The 23,407-nt window shown below is 43.0% G+C and overlaps 1 long non-coding RNA gene across 1 annotated transcript; it reads right to left on the minus strand.

Moving 5' to 3' along the window:
• Positions 1-13,792: 13,792 nt before the first annotated feature.
• On the minus strand, positions 13,793-20,649 carry LOC139060774 (uncharacterized). Its single transcript, XR_011515030.1, has 3 exons — positions 20,566-20,649; positions 18,928-19,064; positions 13,793-13,903 (listed from the first exon to the last, which is right to left on the minus strand). It is a non-coding gene; the product is annotated as an uncharacterized lncRNA (long non-coding RNA).
• Positions 20,650-23,407: the final 2,758 nt, after the last annotated feature.

Genomic DNA, 23,407 nt, shown 5'->3' on the forward strand with positions numbered 1-23,407 from the left:
CGTTCTGTGTTTTAGCCCAAATGTTTGCTACCTACGTAGCATTCATTATTCGAGTATTATGGACGTGGCACGACTTCCCTTTTTTGAATTTTTTTGAATGCGTGGAAGCTATGTATTCTAAAAAAATGGAAAGTTTATTTCGCCGGCAGTCTGCACTGTGCATTGACTTGTGTGGCCATGGAACTTGATCACGCGAGGAACAAACGGCCCCCTTCGGTTATATATATATATATATATATATATATATATATATATATATTGAAAGTGGGCTTATTGCGCGGCCACGGGAGCCGACTGACACGGAGGTGGAAGAGCTTCGGTCACTTGCTCTTGAATTATCTGTCGGATCGCTGGAGCCAAACATTGAGAAGGATTCTCCGTGGTCGGCAAAATCGAGAGCTGTCGTGCAACCTCCTCGCGCACAAATTCTTTTCTTTGCGTCAGCAAAGTTGTGTGGTTGTCGCCAATAATTAATGCTGTTAACGAATCTTCCGTAGGCGGTGGGCGCCGAGCTAAGATGCGTTGTTTCCGCAGCTCGTCAAAACTTTGGCACAAATGGATAACTTCAGCCACGGTACGCGGATCCTTCGCTAACAACATTTGAAAGGCGTCCTCATCAATGCCTTTCATAATGTGTTTTATCTTGTCCTGTTCTGACATTGACGGATTCACGCGCTTACACAGGTCAATGACATCTTCGATGTAACTTGTGAAAGTTTCACCGTGATGTTGCGCACGCCGCCGTAAGCGTTGTTCTGCGCGAAGCTTGTGCACAGCGGGGCGCCCGAACACTTCTGCGAAACTTGTTTTGAATGTGCTCCATGTTGCGAAATCGTGTTCGTGGTTTCTGAACCAGAGGTTCACGACGCCGGTTAAGTAAAACAGCACATTGTGCAGCTTGGTGACGTCATCCCACTTGTTATGCTGGCTCACCCGTTCGTAAGATGACAACCAATCCTCCACGTCATGATCATCGGGACCGCTAAAGATGGCAGGATCACGCTGGCGCAACACACCGGAAACGATGACCGCCAGAGGCTGTGGTGCATCTTCCTAGGTGGTTTCGTCAGGCATGGTCGCAGCATTAGGTAGCGTCTGGCTTCGGAGACACCGCACCTCCACCAAATGAAAGGGGGTTTATTGCAGCCCGTACGCGGGATCGCAAGTAGCTCTTGATCGCGAGTCTTAGGCGTTCGCATCAGCAGCCCGAGCTCGGGTCTCGCGTTCCTTGGCGTCAAACTTGGCCCCCACTTTAAGTTTAACTTGCATGCTGACAGCCCGCCGTGGTTGCTCAGTGGCTGTGGTGTTAGGCTGCTGAGCACGAGGTCGCGGGATTGAATCCTGGCCATGGCGGCCGCGTTTCGATGGGGGCGAAATGCGAAAACATCCGTGTACTTACATTTAGGTGCACGTTAAAGAACCCCAGCTGGTCAAAATTTCCGGAGTCCCCCACTACGGCGTGCCTCATAATCAGAAAGTGGTTTTGGCACGTAAAACCCCATATATTATTATTATTGCATGGTGACATGACCTAAAAAAATGCTTGTGGAATAAGCGTAATAATTTTAACGAGCTCGCATTTTCTACAAAACATAAGAACTTCACTTTATTACGCATTTATACATTGCCACTTAAAAAACTGCATGTCAGTTTGGGGAACCATATTCCACGCACATAACACATATGCAACATTTACAAAATGAAGCCTTGAGGATAATCAATTTGTCTAGTTACATACCACATGCAGTATTAATTTTCACTTCCTTAAAAATACTACCATTACATTATATGCTCCAGCACAAATTGGTTTTGCTGATATACCGCACACTGAACAATGAAATCAGTTTAGATAGATTTAATATATCTGCTCGTACCAACACTAACAGTGCGAGGTTTTCCTCTAACAACAATATTTTACTCCCTTGAATAAACACTAAATATGGGATGTTTACTGCCCTTTTTACGGCCATTAAATACTGGGATAAATTACCACCCCGTAACAAAGTCTGCCGCAAAACATTAACATTCAAGAGAGATACTAAGACAAATTGACTAACGACACTACTGGCTACCGACTCATTACTATGAACACATATTGCATACAAATTTATTTTACAGTTTTAATGCTTCTGTATTTACATAACCTGTCACTTTTATTTGCTATCTCCAATTGTTTTCTACATTTTTTCTTATCAGAAATTTTAAGGTTTTGTTGCATGCATATATTTGACTTGTACTTCGCATCTTGTAAGCATATTTCCGTTTCTAATTATTTGCTACGTTAACCTCGTGCTTTTTATGTATGTCATTCCTATGTTTCCCTAATATGTAAATTACTACATTTTTATTTACTTATACACAGTATCTATTTCATTTACTCGTTTCACTTGAACTTCAAATATAAGTACCTTTCTTGTATTTGACTATCTGCTTCACTAACTTTGTGTAAACTGATGTCTGTCACTGCTATGTTGCCATAATGTATTAATTAGCATATTGTTAAATTACTAATAGGAGGCCCCCCCTGACAGTTTTTTGTAACTCCGGGACTTCCTCTTGTACTAATGATAAATGATGAAATAAATAACTAAATAGAAGCAAAACACGTGGAATTCCTACTATTGTTACACTGTCATTCTCATTCCAGTCGGTTTGGCCCTAACCACGCAGTTTTGACACCTGCGGCACGTTTCTGGAATCAATTTCCTTCCATGCTTCGAGAAAGAGTTCGATGACACCTTATTTTAAGGCAGGTCTCGCTGTTCGACGAATATTTCTAGAGCTTTACCAAACTGACGCTTTTTTGACCCGAATAGAAGTGACCCGATCAATTGAATAGCTCGAGCTGCTGCGGCTTCCGGTGATATATCGAATAGCTTTGGCGAAAGGGAATACTTATCTCTCCTACTGTCCACGGCTTTTCTATAATGACCATCCGGTATGAGTGCGCACAATCTGTCTTAACCCAACTTTGGGCACAATGTGTGCAATGAGACAATACTGACAGCAACGTTTGCTGCGTGAAGTGTCGATATCCTGTATCACACTTAATTGACTTAGTAAACAAAAAAATGGTCTCACGTTATAAGGCCGTTTTTAAGAAGAAAACAGCATTGGCAAATGGATTGGCCTCTAGCTATGCATGAGGCCCTTGTAACCTGCGATATAAACAAACACTGACTGATTGACTGATTTATGTGATTTAATCTAAAGAAACACATATGCAATACGGTGCTTAGTATAGTGGAAACCTCATGATTACCATCGACGACCAGACATTCACTAACACGCACCCAAAGCTCGGCCCACCAGCGTTTTAGCATTTATATCCCTTCGGTCCGCAGTCGCCGATAAATGGAACCCGCGACGTTGAATTTAGCAGCAATGAATCACGACGACCAAGTCACCATCGTGGGTAAACATATCCTAAACTTTCTAAGAACTATATTATGTGGTAAAATTTTGTTGTCTGGCTGCATTAACTGGTGAGTAAATCTTTGTTGTTTGTTCCGAAAATTGCGTCGACCTGCTATAACGCATCTGCAAAACAGCAATTATGCTATGTTCACGACGTGATTTAAGTGTCTTAAAAATAAACTGGCGATAATTCGACCTTTAAATACTTCCACCATGAAGCTCGACGCACGTGTAACCATAGTGACAAGCGCAATAAACCGTTAAGTAAATAGCACTCGTTGCAGCAGGAGCCAGAATGTTATCGTAGCAGCACTGGAAGTGACAAATTACACCAGGGAACAGCCCCTATAGCCTTTGATGCTGCAGCCACCTTTTTTTGTGTGTAATCCTAGCTCTTCTCGTGGTACCCTTGCTCAGTCGTTTCTTTCTAAGTGAAATTCAGGAGCTGAACGTCCAGACCATGGCTTCTGCCAACACCGTTCTATTCGAAAGCGCTTGGGAGGAGGTTGGGACCTTTATCACAGCATGGTTTTCAAGAATCTCCTTTATGTGAACGAAGTCTTTTTGCCAGGCACGTCTTGATGAAAGCTTTGAAATGGTGCACATAACTTACGGGAACTTTTCTCGCCAATGCGCTTTTGTCAAACGCTTCATCTGTTGTTGGCAGGCGAGATAGGCTGCTAAGCGGGATGAATGCCGCAAGAACTCTTTCCCTTCTTTTGTGATAACTCATTAGATAACCTCATTAATTTTGTACAAACTGAACGAAACAGCATTTATTTCTGGTATTAATCGATGAACCAAAAAGAATTCTGAAGTTTACTTTGTTCGTTGTGCTCAGTATCTCTCGCTTGCAATACGTTTAAACCACCCTATAATTCTCGCATTAAGTGTAGTCACGGGGCAGAGGCACTAACAAGAAATCCCCAGATTCCAACGTCTTTTTCATTTCCTTCGGTTGATTAATGAAAACAGCAGCTATTAGCCCATGGCTCTTCGATTAATTTATACACTCTTACTTCAGAAACTTACCTGATCACCTCCCTTGATTGAGCGACTGATATTAAAGTTGAAGTGAAGGTGATAAAGCTTTCTAAAATGGTCAAGTGAAATTGAGATATCAGGACAATACATGTCTTCGCACCACCAGTTTTGCTTCTGCGTCGTCGTTGAACAGAAGGCACCTCGTCATTGACATGGTGTCCTCACTGTTGCGTGGTGCGGTTCACTGCGTTGGGCACCCAAACCTAACACACAATTATTTATTTACGTAAGAACACACACAAACATGCGAGAAATGTTAAGAACCCCTAACAGCTATGCACATATAACTGGTATGTACACACACTGCAATACACAGACGAACACTTTTGCACAAATTATGTCAACTACACATACCTCTACACCCTGCTGTAATTTCAGGTGATGATCCGCTAGTGCCATTATGTTACGTCCGTAAATTTCTAGACGACACCGGATTTTTACATAAAATATAGTATATTAACACAGCCTTTTCCTTCCTAAACTACCCGCCGTGGTTGCTCAGTGGCTATGGTGTTGGGCTGCTGAGCACGAGGTCGCGGGATCGAATCCCGGCCACGGCGGCCGCATTTCGATGGGGGCGAAATGCGAAAACACCCGTGTGCTTAGATTTAGGTGCACGTTAAAGAACCCCAGGTGGTCAAAATTTCCGGAGTCCTCCACTACGGCGTGCCTCATAATCAGAAAGTGGTTTTGGCACGTAAAACCCCAAATATTATTATTATTATCCTTCCTAAACTGGCATTTAAAACACATCGGGTTTGGCGCAGCGTAGCCTTAGCCGCTTTTGCTCCATTGAATCACATTTAACTAACTAATTATTTACTGATTTGTTTGAGTCCGCATCTTTTTTGCTGTGCTTGAAAGCAAACGAACACGAACGCAAACAGACAAGCCGCATGCGAAGAGGCTAACTAAGAAACAGACAAAGAAACCGACAAAAATACAGACCGACATAATATAAATAAACATGCACAAAACAAAACAAACAAGGTGGTCCTATTTTCTAGCTCACACTGCTATTCGCTGTAAAAGGGGGTACTTCTATTCTAACTCTTATTTACGCTTCAGCGCGCTAATGTTGCTCCTTAAACCGAGTGCATCATGGGTCGGCAAAGGGAATACGTAACGGTGAAAGCCGCTAATCGCACTTTCCACTCATTCCCATGATGCAGTCTACAGTCATCTCTTGCCTGGCCCACATGGCAAATCCTTGAACACATGAATAGAAAGACACATTTTGTTCATCTCTAAGGCTGTGTATTTGCCGTCTGCTCGACGCAGACGGCAAAGTAGACTACTAAGCAGACAGCATCAATCTTAAGTCTCGTTCCGATTGTGATGAAGCCGTCAAAGCAGACAGCTTCGCGAAGACAGCATCAAAGTAAAAAATGATGCGTGCTACATTACTGTCCAAACATGATGGTGGTTAAGCTAAATACATAGACTTGAGGAGGGAACGGAAGAAACTGGTACATAAGAAGCCGATCAATGAGTTAGCGGTAAGAGGGAAATAGAGGAATTCCGCATCAAGCTACCGAACAGGTATTCGGCTTTAATACAGGAAGAGGACTTTAGTGTTGAAGCAATGAACGACAATCTTATGGGCATCATTAAGGGGTCTGCAATAGAAGTCGGTGGCAACTCCGTTAGACAGGATACCAGTAAGCTATCGCAGGAGACGAAAGATCTGATCAAGAAACGCCAATGTGTGAAAGCCTCTAACCCTACAGCTAGAATAGAACTGGCAGAACTTTCCAAGTTAATCAACAAGCGTAAAACAGCTGACGTAAGGAAGTATAATATGTATAGAATTGAACATGCTTTTAGGAACGGAGGAAGCCTAAAAACAGTGAAGAAGAAATTAGGAATAGGCAAGAATCAGATGTATGCGTTAAGAGACAAAGCCGGAAATAACATTACTAATATGGATGAGATAATTCAAGTGGCTTAGGAGTTCTATAGAGATTTATACAGTACTAGTGGCACCCACGACGATAATGGAAGAGAGAATAGTCTAGAGGAATTTGAAATCCCACAAGTAACGCCGAAGAAGTAAAGAAAGCCCTGGGAGTGAATAAAGGGAAATCAGACATCCACCCGTTCGTAGCAATTGCAACAAAGGAAACCCATACGGGTTCCTTGAAAGAAAAGCCTCAGAGTTGAAGAAAAATTCCTACTGGTCCGGGACAAATTTTTCTCTCTCTTTCGTTCTTCTCTCCACCTTGCGGGTTTCCGCAGAACTACTACGTCAAACTCCTGCCTATGCTTCTTGTTGTCGACAAATTCGACTTCGCCCTGCCATCTGCTAGCCGCCTGGTTAGCTCAGATGGTAGAGCGGCTGCCCCGGAAAGGCGGTGGTCCCGGGTTCGTGTCCCGGACCAGGACGAATTTTTCTTCAAGTCTGAGGCTTTTCTTTCGAGGAACCCGTATGGGTTTCCTTTGTAGCAATTGCTACGAACGGGTGGATGTCTGATTTCCCTTTATTCATTACTTCTCTCCACCTTGCGGGTTTCCGCAGAACTACTACGTCAAAGCCCTGGGAGCTATGCAAACAGGGGAGGTAGCTGGGGAGGATCAGGTAACAGCAGATTTGTTGAAGGATGGTGTGCAGATTGTTCTAAAAGAACTGGCCACCCTGTATACGCAATGCCTCATGACTTCGAGCGTACCGGAATCTCGGAAAAACGCTAACATAATCCTAATCCATAAGAAAGGGGACGCCAAAGACTTGAAAAATTGTAGACCGATCAGCTTACTGTCCGTTGCCTACAAAGTATTTACTAAGGTAATTGCAAATGGAATAAGGAACACCTTAGACTTCCGTCAACCAAAGGACCAGTCAGGATTCCGTAAAGGCTACTCAACAATAGACCATATTCACACTATCAATCAGATGATAGAGAAATGTGTGGAATATAACCAACCCTTATATATAGCTTTCATTGATTACGAGAAAGCGTTTGATTCAGTCGAAACCTCAGCAGTCATGGAGGCATTACGGAACCAGGGTGTAGACTAGCCGTATGTAAAAATACTGAAAGATATCTATAGCGGCTCCACAGCCACCGTAGTCCTCCATAAAGAAAGCAACAAAATTCCAATAAAGAAAGGCGTCAGGCAGGGAGATACGATCTCTCCGATGCTAGTCACAGCGTGTTTACAGGAGGTATTCAGAGACCTGGATTGGGAAGAATTGGGGATAAAAGTTAATGGAGAATACCTTAGTAACTTGCGATTGGCTGATGATGTTGCTTTGCTTAGTAACTTAGGGGACCAACTGCAATGCATGCTCACAGACCTGGAGAGGCAAAGCCGAAGGGTGGGTCTAAAGATTAACCTCAAGTAAACTAAAGTAATGGTTAACAGTCTCGGAAGAGAACAGCAGTTTACGATAGGTAGCGAGGCGCTGTAAGTGGTAAGGGAATACATCTAGTTAGGACAGGTAGTGACAGCGGATCAGGATCATGAGACCGCAATTAGAATTTGCATCCGCTGTGTGGTCACCACACCAAGAATACTTAATAAATATGCTGGAACGTATCCAGAACAGAGCTGCCTGATATATAACTCGGAATTGTGATCGAAAGTCAAGTATAACGCAGATCAAGCTCGATATTTCTTTACAGCGCCTAGACATCCGCCGCAAGATTGCTTTGCTCTGTCTATTTCACAAATGTTCATTCCGATAAACCATGCATATTGCTCCTTGAAACCCCCGTCCGTACGTCCTCAAGATTACATTATCATTTTAGCTTCAAGCGCATTTTCGGTAAAACCACTACATTCAATTTATCTGCTGTACCTCGTGCCATATACCACTGGAATGATCTTACCGATGATATCGTCACGATAATCGATCGTAAAATATTTCGTGAACGCCTGTGCGTGCTTTTTACATAATCTCCTGTCTTTTATATATCTGCTATGCTTGATCATGCTGTGCTTTGTTTTGCTTTTTAGTTCAGCCACTTTACAGTTGTCTTAGGTTTATTCTTTATTTGTTTCCATTGTACTTAACAGTTCTTTGTTACATTGCCCCCCTTACTCAATGCCCGACAGGGCCTGTAAGGTGTTTTCTAAATAAATAAATAAATAATCAGAAGAATAAGAATGTGCTGGGGCGCGTTTGGCAGGTATTCTCAGATCATGAACAGCAGATTGTCATTATCCCTCAAGAGAAAACTATATAACAGCTGTGTCTTACCAGTACTCTCGTACGGGGCAGAAACCTGGAGGCTTACGAAAAGGGTTCTACTTAAATTGAGGACGACGCAACGAAGTATGGAAAGAAGAATGATAGGTGTAACGCTAAGGGATAAGAAAAGAGCAGATTGGGTGAGGGAACAAACGCGGGTTAATGATATCTTAGTTGAAATCAAGAAAAAGAAATGAGCATGGGCAGGACATGTAATGAGGAGGGACGATAACCGATGGTAATTAAGGGTTACGGACTGGATTCCAAGGGAAGGGAAGCGTAGCAGAGGGCGGCAGAAAGTTAGGCGGGCGGATGAGATTAAGAAATTTGCAGGGACAACATGGCCACAATTAGTACATGACCGGGGTAGTTGGAGAAGTATGGGAGAGGCCTTTGCCCTGCAGTGGGCGTAACCAGGCTGATGATGATGATAATGATGCTGCTGATGATGATGGTGAAGAAGAAGAAGAAGAAGAAGAAGAAGAAGAAGCTCGGAAACTCGACGGTATGGTGCCTACGGGAAAGTCGTCTACGGGCAAGAAAACGTCGTCGCGCTTTGCCATGCGCTTACTGTAAGCTACGTTGTGTTTTTCATTCGCTCGCGAGCGTGAAGGGTTAAAATAGAAAAATGATATGTGCTTACTTTGTTTACCACTTTCTTTTCGCCATGGAGTAGCGTCACTTCGCAGAAACGTCTTCCAGACAGTTCCAGACGCGTTTTATTACTTGGTTCGAAGCGGTCTTCTCAGTTGTCTACGTAGATTCTGTCCGATGCAGGCCAGAATCGGAGCACACTCTTAAGCGGTCTTACACCCACGATTGCGCACAAGAGAGAGAAATGCGGAATGCGTTCGACGCGCGGCTCACTGTGAGATTATATGGTACAGCTTGAAGGAAGTGCACGTATACTTAAAACAGACTTGAGGAGTGCTCTCGTGCCCGCAAGAAGCTTGAGGATTTACAAAAAAAAGAAGGAAAGAAAAGCCGTCACCGCACACATTGCATGTACTACACGGAGACGATTGCGTCAATTGAAGTTTGGGCAAATAGTTAATCAAGCGACGTTTACTCGAGTACACTAGACACGCACCCCATCACACCCTGACATTCAAATCAGCTTGTGAAAAACCCATTTAGGTCGGTTATCCGAACACGTCCGTTTTACCACTGCGCGTCACATCAAAGAGCACGCTGAGAGCGCCACGCAACGACACTCGTGAGGAGGGTTGTTGTTGGGCGAGTTGGTGCTTGCTTACCGACACAATGTTGCGCGAAGACACACAGAAGAGACACAGAAAACGTCACAGTGACGTGTTCTGTGTCTCTTCTTTGTAGTTGTGTCTTCGCGACATTATGTTGGTAGACACTCATGAGGGCTCACCCGTTTCTTCTAGAGAAAGGCTCGGGCAACAGTTGCAGTGAGTCGCCGCACGCCGCGTCAGCAGCCCCGGTCAACTTCAACGTGCAAAACGTTATTGATCTAACTGTTCCGATTCGATAAAAAAACATGGGCGGGGGGATAAAAAGTCGAAGTTGCTCCTCGAATTGGTGGCGCGTGTCAAGCGCGTCAAGGGACATGAGTTTAGGGCGGTAAAGCATTTATTAGTAACTCTATTGTATTGTCACTAGAAAAAAATAATAAGGTTACAATATGAGTAGGAAAACTTGAAGGCAACACTTGCCTATCAAGTTTTTGCGCCTAAACCGATGCACTTATAACGTCAATGCTATGCACGTGCTGGTGGCCGAGTTTGTTATGCATGATTACAACGAAGGCGCCAAAATAAAACAACGGACGAAGGAAGGAGACATGAGACAACCACGTAGGCTCAACCACGTGTACCTGGTTGTCTCGTGTCTGCTTTCTTCGTCCGTTGTGTTATTTTGGCGCCTTCGTTGTAATCAGTCAGTGCTATGTTAAACATTTTAACGCATCATTGCTCACTTCGGTTGTTTTCATGCACAAAGATGTTGCCAGAACGGGCCAGTTTGTGTTTTTACTTACTTCTATTGTGTCCCTTCCTTAAAATGTTATCTGTGTAAGATATTGGCGCCCTTTAGTTGCGTGGGCTGCTTCTCGGTAAAGGGGATGAAATGAAAGACTTAAATATGCTACAAACTATTGTTAAGGAAGCATTCATGTAAACAGTTCACAAACTCTCCATTTTCCCTTCATTCTCTGACAAAGTATTACCTTACCGCGCCCCGTAGCTGACAAAATTAATGATGTCATTAGTTGCTTACATGGTAACGAAGCCTTTCCACGTTTCTTTCACTTTCAAACCTTCCTGGCTTGTGAAGCCTCTGCTCGCCGTAGCTCAGACCAAGTTCTTATAGAAGTCTGACATCCCTATATAGCATTAGCTTATACTCGTTTTATAATGCCTGTTCGAAAATAGTTCTAATTTCCCTAGAGACGAAGAATGCCCGTTGTTACGTTTCTGAATATCACAGTCGCGTAACTGCTGCTAGCCGCAGAAAAACTGCATGTCTCTTATTTAAATATACTGCTTTACCCAAATTGGGACTCGCTCAGGTAAGCTAATGGCGAAAACTAAAAAAAGAACTGAAGGTGATTCCTTGCATGGAAGGTTCGATGTCTTGGTAGGTTGACATCCGACATCTCTCTCTTCTTATTCCAGGTCGTATGCTTTGGAGTGACGATAAAACATTTCTCGATCGTACATGAAGTTAACGGCGCGAACACTGCCCCACACTGTAAAAATTTTAACACTCTTAAGGGTGTAAATGGCTTGTCCCATGGGTGACACCCTTTTTGGGTGTATTGCTACACCCCAAGCAACGGGATGCAAATTAACACCCCACAAAAGAAGGGGTGTTAATATGACGTCACCTCGCCTATGGGTGTAAATAAAACAACACCCTTTCTATGTGGGGTGTAACACAGACACCACCCTTTCAATATGGGTGTAGCATTGACAACACTCTTCCAAAAGGGTGTTATCCCTGCAAGTATTTTAGCGTTCACTACAGCCATGTAGTTAATGGGCAGACTAGCTGTTGTGAATGCTGCCTAGCCTTAGCTATGGTACTACCTTGTTCAGGATGAGCCAGAATCTGTGAGGTGTCCTCATATTGCGCTTCTGGTCCGTCATGTGGTAGCATAACGTGCGACCCTTTCGGGCAAACAATTTAAGGTTTCGCCATTGCAGCAAGGCACACAGGCCATGCTTTTGGTAATCTTCCTCTGCAGTGATAGTACACTGCCGGCAGGATGCAGAGCGCAATAACAATGCGCGCTGCACCAAGGACACAGGATCTCCCGCACCTTGGTGCACCAGCACTTATAACCCCGTGGAAACAGCACACAGCCAAAAGCATGGTTACATGCATTTCAGAAATAATTAAAAACCTCCACTTTTCTTGGTCAAAAATTTTCGCAACATCAGCTCGACCAGGAGGGAAAGACACGACAGCTCGTTGTTGTAGCTCATATTGAATGCAATAGAGCACAAGCAATGCATGGATTGGTGACGGTAATAAGTGCAGTACTACAGAAGCATACGTTTGCCGGTCAAGCATTTTGCCGTTTTAAGCACACATTTTATATCTCTATACATCAAAGTTGTCATTCATCTTCACGGGATGCTTCTACTAGTACTTTCACACATATGACTTAAACGTAGCACTGAAAGCCAAAGAACAAAGTGCTTCCACGCCGAATAATGTTTCAGCATTTACGAACAAAACAGCCTGTGCAGCTGTGCATGCTGTTCAATATATAAGCAGGCACTATTTCCTGAAATATATGTATGCTCCATTTACTGCCAGTGACCTGCTTATACCCAATAATTTAGTGTATTTTTCACCATGTGCTTGCATTGAATATTCCACAGGCATTGTAAGCTAAGCTACCAAAATAACAATCAGCTTGTCTAAGGTTACCTAATTGAACAAAATCATTGTAAAATTTGTGACGAAATGTCAGAAGTATTTATTTCATTAAAGAGAGATGGTTACATAATAATGTTTGCACATTTTAAATGTAAAAAGGAAAATAAGGAGTAAAACCATACCTATACAAAGACATAAGCACCGAATAATGACACAGCCTTGCTCAATTAAATTTTAAGCAGAACAGTTTTTTTAAGTAACCTGACTACAAACTATCACATGTTTTCATTCGAAAAGCACTGCATGTTATTATAAAGCACAAAAATAACCAGTCACATAAGTAAGAACAAGTCTGAGTGTGTCTTTAACACAAGGATAGAAAGTTGGGCGAGTTGGTACAGTAACATGACCTTGGATTGTAGCGCGAAGTGACACGGACACAGACTAGAAGCAGACAAGATGAGCGCTAACTCTAAACTAAATTTTTATGGAAACGAAGAACATCATATATATATATATATATATATATATATATATATATATATATATATATATATATATATATATATATATATATATATATATATATATATATATATATATATATAGGTGCCTGCAAACAACGGCAGCACATCTAAATGAATATTGAATACATATTATCAACACGAAGACAACAAACAAAAGCCATCAGCCATCAACTGCGTGGCAAATCTGAGTGCAAGCTATACTCTTATCAAGTATACCTGTAGGCAGTGCGACCAATGTGCTCCCAAGATATACGTATGAGGCATTAGTCATTGCAGAGTTGTAAGAACATGACAATCCTAGGATGATTATGTTCTTGAGGCTTTTTTCCCCACTTTCCATCTTTTGAAACGTGTATACTTTAGTCATGAAAACAAAAATGCTACAACTGGCGTGTGATAAGTTTTGCGTCTTATTTCCTAGCAGCTCATAGAAACGAGCCACGATGTCAAATTTGCCGCTACCTCATCAGACATTCAAATTTCTTAAACACAAACAAAACCAGATAGGCATTAGAGCGAGCATCACTTAAATACATTACACTGGTTTAAAGTTATTGCACCACTTTGTTCCAGGTAAAAATGTTAGAAACATCAGAAATGTTAAGATTCTACGGCCAACCCTGAAAACTAAATAAAAAAATCATTAAGCTTTCTTAAACGGGTACAGGAGCTTTATAACTGGCCGTCTTGGTGATGGATACGCAGATAGATGAGCAGCCATTCCACTGAGACGAGAATGTTGAGGGCTTCGCATGGAAGTCTGCAAGACACTGCAGAGTAGTTCTTGGTCCACATGAAGGAGGTTGCTTGCACACACATCTGGGCCACCATACTGAATGTATGGTGTTACCGGAACCTTTTCCCCCTGGATTGTGGTAAAAAAGCATGGTTAAGTTTATGCGATATTTATTATGCAAAAAAAGAGGTGAGGCATGCAGAGAGGACACTAGAGTAGAGAAGTGAACATGAACACGAAAAACATGAAAAATTTCATTAAATTGTTTTATCAGATAAAATTTTTATACTATGTGTCATTCATTATGAGGGTTCATAACCACAACATATTTAATATATAAGCAGGTAGAATTATCAGCTTGGTCAGTTTGCACAAGCTCGTTTGAGGCAAGAAATCGAGTTTCACAAACAACCTCAACATTCTTGATTGAAGTAACACCTCAGATGACATGCAGTCCTGTGAGTGGGAATTGCGCAGTTCAAGAAAAACAAATTAAAACTCACAGACTGAAAGCGAATTAATTGATAGGTTTTAGTAGCACAAGGGCATCTTTGGCCAATGAGCGCCAAGTCTATACTGCAAAAGATGAACTTAGGGCATCTTTACAAAGCAAATATATAAATATGACTAATCCCTCTCTGCACTACAGTTGCTTTCCTCTAGCGTGAAGCCATTTTAATGCATACACACGCTACACCCAAGTGTAACAGCTGCAGAATTAAAATTGGGCAGCAACAAAGTCGCAACCTTTAACCATTGATCCCAAGCTGTACTAGTGACTGGAGGTAGTACCAATATCGCCAATGACGAGTCGCACTCTTTCTGCCCGATGTTACGCTGCTCTTATTGTCAAATATGAGTTACAGTCGGCATTGAGGGAAAGCTGCCCGCAAGAGCAGCTCCTATTTTTGTGTTATTTCTAACCAGAGACCAATGAAGTAATATATTTTTAGAATGAGAATGACAGCGAAAAATTGAGTACGTAAAAAATTTGGTACATTTTTCCGGAATTAACTTGGGGGTTAACGGCTAAAGAGGCAATCCAGAAACTAGAACAAGTTTTGACATGTTTGCTACCAGTTAATGCTAGAAAATATGTTGGCATTCTGTAGTTTTGTCCAACAATGCAAAAGGGATTCTTTATAACTGAGGAAATAAATGGAAAAGTATCATGAAGTATATTTCGTGAATGTAATGCAGAATCACTCAACTTCTGTTACTAATAATCTCCACTTGATTAACCTGCACTTTCTGAACTAGTTCAGGAGGTGCTGCATTTCACTACTCATTCCACCAGTTGAACGTGGCAACAACTGCATGTTGTGATTTGTTTTACTTAGTGAAGGCTTTGTACAGGGCGAGTTCACAGCATTCCCCGCACTTGGCCGAAAGGTAGTGCATGTTTACGCAGCAGGTGTGGTGCCGCTTCTGCACGAGCGAGGCGCAGAAATCAGAGTTTCATAAAATAATTACTAGAGGGAACTCTGACGTTAGTGTTCACAGGAGATCAAACAAGAACGGCTGTACCAGCATAGAAATTATGGGAAGTACATGGATTTGCCTAAACTTCGTCTGTTTGGCTTCAAATGGCTTTGTGACTTTGTAAACTAGTCATTTTCAACAATATACTGTGTAATAAATAAATAAAGAATAAAATCGTCCGACGACAGGATTCAAACACAGGAACTCTAGAACAGAAGTCTGGTATTGAAACCATTAAGCCACGGAGGCATGTAACGACAAGAGAGTGCAACGCCCTGATGAATTTATCGCGGGCATACCAGTGCCTTGAGACGCTTGGCGCCTTGCGATTTGGACACCTGGACAAGCTAAATCGTTGCAATTAATAGCAATTGTGCGTGTTGGCGGCGTCTTCTGCACTTCGAAGAGTATAGACTGCGCTGAAATTTACGACAATAAGATTTATATAGCCTATAATATACGAAGCCACAAGAACGTCTGAATTCACAAGCACGAATATCAGACAAATCCATGTGCTTCCCATCATTCCCATTGTGGTACGACTCCAGCACCAGAATTCCCTCTAGTAATTACTGTAAAAAACTATGGCAGAAACAGGAGTCATAAACTAAGTTTTGCTGTCTCCTAAATCTTACTGGTCATTAATTCCAAGTTTTAGTGCAGTCACATGTCTAGTAGGCAACTGTGGTATTTTGCATAAACATTGCAAAGCCAACTGATGAATGTTCACTATGGTAAATTGTTTATGATCGAGTAGCATAGACTACTGAAGCAATCTCTGGAAGGCAAGTTAAGTAATTTTCTTATTAGCAGCCTTTAAACAGAATTTGAGCATATGACACATGCACCTCAGATATGCAGATAATATTTCCTTGACTCAGCAAGAAGCGATGCTTCATGTTCAACGAGGCTACTTCTATCAAAGCAGTATTGGTGCTCTCTAAAAACAATGTCAATGCAGATGATCCAAATATTTTTCTGGGGCAACAGTTATGCCTGAAATCATGCTAGATTAGTTTTTTTTAACACATGCTCAGACCATGCTAGAAGTGCTTCTTAAAGTCCTCCTATTTATTAGACTAGTCATATATCTGTACACAAAGGCTAATTAGGTCCCATGCTATATCATCATCTTAACAAAAACTTCATTTAGTAATACACATGCTGTGATAAGATTTGAGACCACATTGAGATGCTGAACAAGGTGAATTCATTATTTTTAAAATGAAGCTCCTGTTCTTCCAAACGAGAAGAAAGGATACTGAGGGTCAAAATTTTTCTGAATCACAGCTGGAAGATGCCACGGTAGGCACGTGGAAAATCATTTGTAATTTTCTATTTAAATGTAGAAATGATAAAGGGAAAATAAAATGGTAAAAAAAAGCAGGCATGGGGGGAGAACGAACCTACAGCCTTTGCATTAGGCATGCGATGCACTAACCACTGTGCCACCGAGGCAGCATTCAGAATCCGTCCACAATGGCCCCTCAGATTGTCGACGCTCGAACACGGCCGTAGTACCACAGTGGTCAGTACATCACATGCGTAATGTGAAGGTTATGGGTCCGTTCCCCACCCACAGGTGGATATCTTTTAATCCACTTTCACTTACCTAGAATTTATCATTTCTATACTTCATATAAAAAACTTAAAACATGTTCCTGTATGCTTTCCTCGGCCTCATTATCTGCTGGCTTCTTCCAGTTCTGTTACTTCCAACACTTATACATATTCTAATCTGGTAAGTAAACAGTTTTGCATGATGCTGGAATGCAATATAAAACATTATTGCAGGGCCGTGTTATGTAGAATGCCTTACATTGCCCAGGCAAGGTGTATTAATGTCCATATGAGAAAAAAAACAATTCCTACTCTAGGCAGAAATGCTGTGTACTGCTGTGTGCAACAGGGTTTAACGAAAACAACTTGTTCAGAAATAAAGCCACCAAACAACGAGGAAATATGAAAACTAGATGAAAATTTGTGCAGTTGCATGTTAAAAATTTAGCACAGCAACAGATGAAGACATAATGAAGGAAGCACGAAGATGGTTTATTTTGGACACACGAGGCAATATACTTGAAAGATGGATATGAGCTTACACGTGGAGAAATATTGTTTATGTAGCAGCTAAACTACGAACAGGCCTAGAGCACACTGATACGAGGTGTCGAGCATGTAAATCTTATCATGCCCTTAAGTCAAAGAAACATGGCTGTTTCTCATGAGTCGCTACACATGGCTGGCTCACACAACTTAGCCACTTCTATATATGCCTTGTAATTACCAGGTGGTCTGTATAAGATGTGCAAGCTTTAAATATGTATAAGTGCCATGTAGCTAGACAGCACCAAGGTAATGTCGTTTGCCATCGTTTTGAGGAAGTGAAACCAATTCTTGCATTTTTGCTAATTAGGTAATTAGTTATTAACAAGTATTTAACTGCTCAAATATATTATTCAAAGCAAAAGTGTCAGTGCGAAAATTGTAGAGCATCCTGAAAAATTCCCAATCCAGCTTTCTACTGCTCAGTAGGTGCAACAAATTTTTTTTTCAAGCTTGAAAGAAGCCAGTGAACACATGCAAGAAGTGCCGTGCAACTAACCGCTCGTGCACCTGAACACCATTTGTCTCTTCCTTTCATGCTTGAAAAAAATACTTTAGGAATTGATTAATTATTATTGACTATGTTTTAGGCAAAATGCATGAAATAGTGTGATTGCCACTTCCATTTTCGGCGACATGAATTGACTCCATTTGCACGTCCAAATCCAACTATACATGGTGCGTGTTTTGAGCTGGTTCTGTAATTTAGGCTGGTTTTGACTAATTGAAGCTTCGCACCCTAATGGAATCAGCCTAAAAAGAAATTGGTACATAAACGGTAGCTGTCAGTACTGCATACTCCTTTAACTTAGTGCAAAGTGCTTGTGAGCCAAGAAGTCGGTAGTTCTAAGCAGTATTTCTCATTTTGACCTGGTGTTATAGCGCACTTACTATGATGACATGCTGCTCAGTCATGCTGGTCCCAGCTTCAATCTAGGCCATGGCAGCTGCCCTCCAATGAGGGTAAAATGCAATAACGCTTATGCACATAGATTCAGGTGTACATTAAAGAAGCCAGGTTCTCAAAACTTTAGGTTTCGGAATGTAAAAGCCCATAATTTTATTTTAAAATCTAAAGGTGCTCTTTAGGAGCAGGGGCATCATTTTGAGCTTTTACTGCACTGCCATGGCACCAAGAAGCTCCAAGTAAATAAAAACAATTTCTTAGACAATGTACATATCTTGCAAACATTTACAAACACTTCTATGCATGCACCTCTGTTGCTGTTATATTTAGATCCGTATGCCAAGGCGGGTTATGATGTTAGAACATGTTTCAAACTTTTTTTTACCGCTTTAAAGTTGTTGGTAATTTTGCATCTCACTGTGTGTCGAACGCACATTTCAGTGCATCAATTTCTTCAGAAAGTGCACTCCTCTTTATTTATTTGTGCATGCAAAAATGGTTCAGAAGAACTGCTTTCTGAAGGTCTGTATAACAAGCAAAAAACAATTCTATGTAGGCTGCACAAAGAGAAAGGATTGGTTTGTAAATATGTTATTTAGTTCTTAAAAAAAAAGAGGCAGCTGTCAGTATTCTGTTCCAAAGTAAAAATTGCCCCTACCTGGCTCTGCTTCATTTTCCAATGTTGATGGTCCATTCGGGGGCACTCAACTGATAGGCTGCACTTTGGCGATGTCGAGTGTGCTGTCACCAGGCCCAAGGTCGATCGACATCCTCACCAAAAGTCGAGTCCAAACGCTATAAAAGAAATATCTCATCATTTTGCTATCAGTTTTGTCATCTTGCGTGTTTCACACACGGCCGTCAGTGAAATATTTCGTCACTTGGATACTGAAAGAAATTCAAGCATTTTCTGGCAGCCAAGCTGATGATGATGATGTGTGGTATATTATGGCGCAAGGGCCAGGTTTGGCCAAAGAGCACCATGACAAGTGGTAATGTTGATGTATTATGGAAGATGTGACTTGGCTGTAAACGGGCCTAAAAATTGTCGCTGTAAAGTGCGTAAAATCTACGTGCTATAAAATTATGGCGATGACTAATGACGAATACTATGAACATTAAAATCCATCGTGGAAGAATGATGCAAAATAGAAAATATATAGGATGGTAAAATTACTTGGAGCACTGCTGCCTCGCCAGAGCCCTTGAAACACAAGGGCCTAGAGGCATGTGCTATACGAAAGAGCTATCACAGCGGCATCCTCTGAAGAGAGGGCGGCAGCCAAGCTGAATACACAGTAAATGGAGAACATTAAAGAGCAAATGCAGTTGTCACATTAGATTGATCAAGTACAGCAGAAATGGAAAATAAATCAGTGATACTGTTTATGTTAGCTTTGAATGCAAGAAACGTAAAAACAGAAACTTGCAGCCACGCCACTTTGAATTTCCCGCGTTTGCTACACCTCACAAGTTTGGCATCGTCCGGTACTCGGGGATAGTAACCGCTTAAAAGCAAGATGAACGAGCGTCGGCATAAATTAACAGGATACTTAACCGGGCAATATTGGCGCATAACACAACTCACGTAGCGAAGCTACTGTCAAATAAATACCCGATGACGCATCTGCGGGCGGTGCGGTTTGGGCGAACAATTCAAAAAGGAATGAGAGTTTCAGTTGTTTCACGCCTACTAAGCTAAGACAGAATTTGAGTTTCTTACTAAACTATACTGGATATTTACGCTCCGAATAAAACGCTGGAAATTTTGTTGCGTCACATTGCATACATATGAGTGAGGAAATTGCTTTAGTGTGTTCTGCCCAGAGGGCATGTAGCAGCAACCACTCTCATGCAACAAAAAGCATTAAACTGGTATTCGCGGCACGGAAAACAAACACATCCAGCGCCAACGTTACGCCTCTTCGAGTTAGAACTAAGCACGATCAAGCCAGTTTTCTAGCCTTCACAACGCCATGAACACGACCAACATCGAGCGAAACAACTCTCTGCGCTCAAAAATTATTACCGCTTCCATTTACATACCTATCGCAGCCACAAGCAAAAGTCGATGGGCTAGCTGTCCGCAAGCCGCAGGTTAGACTGAAAGCAACACATTGCGGTAACGAAAAACAATTTCCACGCTGACTTAGCAGCCGCGGTGTGCTCTAAGTGCCAAAGTTCTCGTTTGCCGCTCGAAATTCACACCATGATGACGGACACTGCATCTTTCACATGAAATATTTCACGCTTTGCTCCGGAGCTCAAAAGGAGGGCGAAACGCATTTGCACGTACCTGAAATCCGCATGCCGGAAACCCGTCGACGCTGCCGAGAACGGGGCGCACAGCCATGCACCCGTACGGCGGCTTGACTTGGACGTGAGGCACTTCTATCAAACATTTCACATGCGACATGTTTCACACCGATTGCGCGAGCACCAGAAAATGACGCAGGCCGCATTGCGACGCCGAGCAGACGTGCGGCCACCGATGCGCTGTGTGCGCGGATTGCAGAGAACAAAACCATAGGAAACGTTAGGCGCGAGAAGATGGCGGCTCTCGTTGCGGGGACGAAGCGGACGAAGCAACGACGCGCGAATGAATGTTGCCAACTGTTGGTTCCGCGTTACGCCGATGGTGGCGGCTTTAGTGGCGTGTGTTGCGGCTGTCTAATTTTGTATTTCTTTTCCTCAAACAGTATAGCTAAGATCAGTTCTTCGTTTGAATTTTTAGCTGTGTCGTTTGGCATTGTCTTTGTCTTTTTATGCTATTAAGCGGCAATTATGACCTCCCAAGGTCGCACGCGCCAGCTTCGCGCGCAAATATCAGAGGCCATAAGACAATTCGTTAGGAAATGCCGTTATTGTCGTTGTTAAGGTTTCATCATCCTTTCTTCAACTGAGATAGAAAGGTAGTGTCCCTTTTCCCGGGGTTGGGAGGGGCTGATCAAGACGGCATCGCTCAGCGGGAGGCGGGGGAGTAGGTTGGTGTTGGTTCTTATCGCGAAATTCGCGAACCCTGCGATTTTTTTTTTATAACGTAAGCATTTCTATATTTCCCCAACAAGAAAAACCATCCGTCCGTCAGTCCGTACCGCACGATATCTTTCAAAATAGAACCCGCAGCAGCGAGTGAATTCACCTTCGTGCTAGCTCTCGCTTCAACGCGACCGAAGCGGCGAGAACACTGCGCTCACGAAGCTTTCAGCTTATGCCGCACTATGCGCTTTTCGCAGATCACTTTCAAGATATGTGTACGCGCGTCTGTTTTCTAAGCGAAGTAAACGGTGAGAACACAGCCCGTGAAGTTTTCAGCAGTGGGAACACTCTGTCCACAATGCAGTTCGCTTTCAAGATACGGTTCGCGCGGCCGTACCACAAGCAGCCGCTCCGGAGAACGGTTGATAATGGTTCGACGCGGATGAAAAGGGCTAAAGAGCGATAACGGCTCAAAACGAACGGAACGTCACCAGCGCGCCTGGCCCCGCTACCTGCAGTACTTCGCTTGCGCCGCCGACCAGAGCAGCTCGTGTCGCCGCAGCGCTGTCGCTTATACTTGTCGGATCAAGTCTCAAAACATTGATAACGACATGAACTGCGTGTAGATGAGGAAGAGTCAAAATGCTTATGCACACAGACAAATCCGAGAGGAGTTGCTGTGTGATTTTTTTACCGTAAATGTACAGTCAGCGGTGGGACCCAGAGTTGACAATGCCTGTAAGAGGGGTGCCAAGCTTTTTTTTTTTTGTGAGAGTCTTGCCCAGCTCCCAAAGATCTGCTCAAGCTAAGACTTGCTGATGGCTGTATGTGTTTTTTTTTTATTGTCGCATGCCCTCGAACCGCCACGAATCCTACAGTGTAATGGCATTAGAGCAGTATTCGCGTCCAAAGGGAAATGCAGCCGGTAATTGGGCTGCCTAAGGTTTGCAGCCCGGTGGCAGCTGCCCTCCCGTCCCCCGTTTCCGTTGACAAGTTAGGGGGAGGGGTCTAGAGCAATCTTACACCCCCCTCCCCACAGTGGCGTAACCAGAAAAATTTTTCGTGTAAGGGGGGGGGGGGTCCCAATTGACCGTGGAGCGGGAAGGAGCGGGGCCATTTCCATAGCAGCAAAACTTTTACTGTTAGTGAGCGTTGCAAGTGCCCGGCGTGCCCCACTTGGCTACGCCGCTACTAGCCCCCCGCCCCCCGCCCCCGCAATCGACGCAAATCGAGCTATCAGAACGTGCATGACACGCATGCATGACATAACATGAACGACATGCCGCGAAGCTAGCATGGATGTCGTCACATCATCATCAGCAGCAGCTTATTTTGACGTCCATCGCAGGACGAAAGCTTCTACAGCGATCTCCAATACCCCCGTCTTGTGCTAATTGGTTCCACGTGTCTTCAAGTTTCCCAATGCCATCACGTCCACATTATTCTCTGCCGTCCTCGACTGTGCTTCCCTTCCCTTAGCACCCATTCTGCAACTCCAATAGACCAGCCGTTCTCTCCCTTGCGCATTGCAATGTCTGCCCAGCACGGCTTCTTCCTCTTAATGTCTACCAGAATATCAGCTATCCCCGTTCGCTTTCTAATCCACATCGCTGTCTTCCAGTCTATTATCATCATGCCTAATAATTTTCATTCCATCGCTTGTTGCACGGTCCTCAACGTCTTCCCAAGCTTCTTTGGTAACTTCCAAGTTTCGGCCCCGTACGTTAGTAACGGTAGAAATCAATGGTTAGCACTAAGCTCGCTGGTCATGATTTAGTAATGCCTGCCGTAAGCTCTCCAGCTAATGCTTTATTTTTGTTAATTTCCTTGATCAGAGGCCCCTGCTAGTAATTAACCTCAATAAACGTATTTCTGCGCAGGTTTTAGAGGCTGAGTGCCGACCATGACATTCGTTCTCTCGCCAGGCTGCGGAACATTACTTTTCTCTTCTGCATACTAACTCTCAATCCGACTTACACTTTCCTCGACAAGTTCCTCAAACGTTTGTTGCAAATAGTCTGCAGCGTTGCTGAGTATGCCAATGTCATCTACAAGCCGTAAGTTGGTGAGCTATTTACCGTTAGCCCTCACTCCTAACCATTCCCCGTCTAACTGGTTGCACACCTTTAAGTATTCAGTGATAGCATTGCAAATATTTT

Source organism: Dermacentor albipictus, chromosome 6 (genome assembly GCF_038994185.2).
Source record: "Dermacentor albipictus isolate Rhodes 1998 colony chromosome 6, USDA_Dalb.pri_finalv2, whole genome shotgun sequence".
NCBI classification, from domain to species: Eukaryota; Metazoa; Arthropoda; class Arachnida; order Ixodida; family Ixodidae; genus Dermacentor; species Dermacentor albipictus.